This window comes from Vigna unguiculata, chromosome 10 (assembly GCF_037176805.1).
Source record: "Vigna unguiculata cultivar grain cowpea cultivar isolate G323 ecotype 2 chromosome 10, ASM3717680v1, whole genome shotgun sequence".
In the NCBI taxonomy this organism is placed as follows: Eukaryota; Viridiplantae; Streptophyta; class Magnoliopsida; order Fabales; family Fabaceae; genus Vigna; species Vigna unguiculata.
In genome coordinates this window covers 48,191,476-48,195,631 of record NC_140801.1, presented here as the reverse complement: position 1 = coordinate 48,195,631, position 4,156 = coordinate 48,191,476, and the positions used below count along the sequence as shown (strand labels likewise).

General features: G+C 38.8%; 1 pseudogene across 5 annotated transcripts; it reads right to left on the bottom strand.

Annotated features, from left to right (window-relative positions):
- Window positions 1-876: 876 nt before the first annotated feature.
- LOC114167219 (F-box/kelch-repeat protein At3g61590 pseudogene) lies at window positions 877-3,914 on the bottom strand (annotated as a pseudogene). 5 transcript variants are annotated; one of them, XR_014985462.1, is made up of 3 exons: window positions 3,607-3,914; window positions 2,479-2,890; window positions 877-2,390 (listed from the first exon to the last, which is right to left on the bottom strand). The product of XR_014985462.1 is annotated as an F-box/kelch-repeat protein At3g61590 pseudogene, transcript variant X2 (transcript). The 5 variants fall into 5 exon arrangements; XR_014985463.1 differs by having other exon boundaries at window positions 2,479-2,522; XR_014985464.1 differs by lacking the exon at window positions 3,607-3,914 and adding an exon at window positions 3,381-3,600 and having other exon boundaries at window positions 2,479-2,522.
- Window positions 3,915-4,156: the final 242 nt, after the last annotated feature.

Sequence of the window (4,156 nt, the reverse complement as noted above, 5' to 3'; positions counted from 1 at the left end):
TAATTGAATATTGAAATGTTATAGGGAAGTGATGGCCATTTTGAAAAGGAAAATTGTATATAAGCTTTATTTGTCACATCTCCACCAAGGAAAACCCACCTTTGTCATAGCAGGCGTGGACCTCACTTCTCCACCAACCATCACAGACCCTTTCAAGTTGGCATGAATAAAATAATGTGTTGTACGGACGACACACCCACCACACTCATTCACACATGCACAACACAGATTGTGTTATCTGACCACAACATGTGTTGTGTTCTGCTCATTGGCTCATCACTAAATCAAGGAGATTACATGTCTTAGGACACTAGAAAAAATAAAAAAGAGGTTTTTAAAGTCCATTCAGTATCATTGAGGAGCCGTACACCTAAAAAGGAAATATGTTTCTACATAAGAAATTTTGTTTCACCTTTCTCCTAAGTTCCCTAGATGATGAGACTTGACATGTTGGGGATACTGATGAGGACTGTTTCAACACTGAACAACTTTCCCCAACAATGCAATAGTTTCCCAGCAATTAGATATTAGAGCACATGACTTCATTATTTTCAATCCAACACAAGTCAGTGTGCAGGACAGCCTGAATGTTGTTCCACAATTCTAAAGGACACTGCCACTGCGAGGCAGAAGAAAATTGGTCCATCCACAACATTGGATTAGATGCTGTCCTAGTTTAAAAAGGTGATAAAGAAAAGTTTGCATGATAAAAGTGTCATTATACCAAGTTTTAGAAAGCCTAGGCAATCAATCAAATATACTTAAATGCATGATTAACTCCATTTTCAAAGCATGCAGAGAAAAAAAAGCATAGCCTTTTGACTATTAAATACTTTTGTTTTGATTAATAAGAGTAGCAAAACATGTGAGTAGATATAGAAAGGAAACTAAAAATATGTAGCTATTTGTATTTTTCAAATGCTATATAATATCCCAGTATCCACGAATAGCCAACCTTATCAGCAAAGTACACTTTGTATAAAGATGTTGAAAAGCAGAAATCAAATTAAGCTTTACTAGAACAATGGAGTAAAATGAAGAAAACTCAGACACAAAAGTGTCAATACTAATAATAGCAGCGCAGCTGTTGATTGTTTGAAGAACAACCTATGGAGCAATTTCAAGCCTAGGCTCAAAGCAAAAACCAGTGAATAGCTGTAGAGGGAACCTCTTTGATACAGGGCATTTCTGTGACCATCTCCATTGCTTAAGGTTCAAATCAAATGTGAGGAGTGCTGGAGATCCATAACTTTGGATATATATTTGATCATCAGTACCACTGCTAGCAAAAACATCATCAAACTCCCCAAAGCCTTGGAAGTATTTGTGGGGCATTCGGACAATCTCTTCCCACTTCCTATCATTAAGAACCCATATGCCAATTCCTTTTATTATGTCAGGTCGATCTTGTTTTCCAATTCCTCCCACCATTACAAGCTTTTCCTTCATATTCATCAAACGGCCACATGTTAGAGAACAGGGTGCAGCAATAAAGCTCCTTCTCAAGGTAGTTTGAGAAGTGAGATTAGAAACATTATATGCAATCAGTGCATGCCTACTTTCTGAAGGAACACCCCCAGCTGAGTAGACTAAAAAGTATAACACACCATTGCATATCACACTCTCATTACCACCCCTCCAACCCATCAAAACCTCTGTTGTAGTTGTCATCCAGGTCTCTTTCTCTGAGTGGTATATGTGAATTGAGATCTCCCACTGGACAAAATCTTCAGGGATTTGTTTTGATTTCACAATTGCCAGAGTGTAACTGTGGGATTTCCTGTTCACTGACATTGCCAATGCACTGTAATCAGAAAATTTCAGACCCGGAGGACCCTCAAGCCTTCTGCACCTTTTGGTGATAGGGTTGCACATGCATAATTTGCTTCTGCTGTCATTGTCCATGAAGCAAACTAAACCATAAGAAGAAACAACGAACCAACTAGATGTTTCGATGAAGGGAAGCTCAATGCCATACCATTTCCGAGGGATGGGATCGTAAGCATAACCAGTTGGCTCATCTGAGTAGGTGAACATAAAGTACCAAGGCCTCTGAGGCAATGAATTTGAAGGGTTCCATTGAAACCTTTCAGAAGTAACAATCTCATGCCATCTTTTACACACAGAACTTGCTCTGAAAATGCTTACCACGGGGAGATAGGCTAGGATTCGCTCCACCAATTCATCAGGTAACACTGTGTTCACAGAAACAGCAGTTTCCTCTGTATCAACTTCCTCGCCAAATTCCAAAACTGAATCAAAATCCCTAGTCTCCCTACGTGCACCATCATCTAAGTGGCTTATCCATGATGTGTCTCCCGCCATGGTAGAGTTGAAAGTAAAGGGTCACTGAGTATGTTCAGAAGAACTCAGTTAACTGTTAAATCGTCCTAACAAACAAGAAAGAAAACCAGATATTATATCACATGAGGAAATTCTAGATCATAGAAAATCAAACTAGTACAGGGGGTGAAGCACCTCATGACAAAATAGAAAGGACATTTCAAAAAATACACCCAATCCTGCCAAAGGAAGAACATAAGCAAGATCAAACACACACAAAATACTTTCTGGCGTATGATAAATGATCAAAGGATGAATTAGACAAAATACAGCATGTGCCAAATCAAATCTCACCAAAGATAAGAAGACTCAAACAAAAAATCACCTCCTTACAATAAGAAAAACACTAATTCCGAACCTCTGGTCAAAGGACCACAACGAAACTAAAAGCCATCACATGTCCTACTTTTGTAGGTGTTTTAGAAAAGCTGGTCCAGTCCACATGCTACTGGGTAAGATGGTGAAGAAGTTTGGAAATAGCAATCAAAGCCAGACCCCACCTCGGGAAATTTCTTAAAAATTGTTTGGTTCTTTGAAACTAACATTGCTAACAAATCCAAAATACAACGTTAGTAACAACCAAAAGGAGCTGATAGCAGATAGCCAAGTAAAGCAGGAATCGTCCGATATAATATTTAAGTACACGCATAGATAACACCGCAACCACACTCAAAAACAACATGCTTCGAGAAGAGCTCATAAATTTTATGTCAATGTAAAACATACAAGGAAGACACAAAGGAAAACCACGCACAACCCAGAGGTAACACTGTTATCAAACATATAAGAGTAACAAAGTTCACACACACACTATACCATTGGGAGAACAGACACCCAACCTGCTGGTTATCACAAGCATTTCAAATAGTGCAAAAAACAACACGCAATAGAAAAAAATCCAGAAAACCTCTTTTCTGCACAAAGGAGCAACATTTAGAACCAGAAAATCACCCCATTAGAGATTTGGTGGAGATTCAAACAAAACAAACAAAAAAAGGGAGTGTGAGTGAGGAAAGTGATATCAAACGATTAAATACCCATCAAGCAAACAGCGAACATCCTTGAACCTCAGAGACTAATCAGTGAAACAAAAAATCCCAAACAGAAATGAAATTCCGAGGGCGCAAACAGTGCAGATCAACGGACACAAAGGACCACCCATAAAAAACGGAAACAACCAACAAAGCAGCCATTGAGAAAGAAAAGGAAAGAAAACATTTTTAGGATTGAAAGACGAAACCCATTACACAGAGAGATAGATACCTGGTTTGAAAGAGTCCAGCAGAGTGAGTGTGAAAAAGGGGTGGGAAGTGATGGAAGGGATTTATTATAGGGAAAAAGAAAAGGTTGGGAAGAATAAAACTATTATTATTAGGGAAATGGGAAATGAAAGGAGCCAGAAAAGCATTGAACCTTATGGGGGAAAACAGAATGGAGGACGTATAAAATTTTCCTTCAAATGGAAGAACAACGAAATGGGTTGCTCTAGATTTGGTTGATAAACAAGGCCAAGCAACACACTAAATAGAGAGAGAGTGAGAGAGAGAAAGAGAGTGACACAGAGAGAGAGAGAGAGAGAGAGAGAGAGAGAGTTTTTCTTTTTCCCTTTTGTTTATTTATTTTGGTGTGGGGTTGATACGTCAAAAACGACAGCAAATGAAGTGCGGTTTTAGCGTGGGGGTGGCTAGTGCCTTCTATGCGGGAATAGGGAAGAAGCGCGTGCACGGCGCGTGTGAAGTTCGGCTTAGTTATTATTTCTTTTTCATTTTTAATTTCCGTTACTAAAAATGTAATAAGCTTCCGTTTATAATAA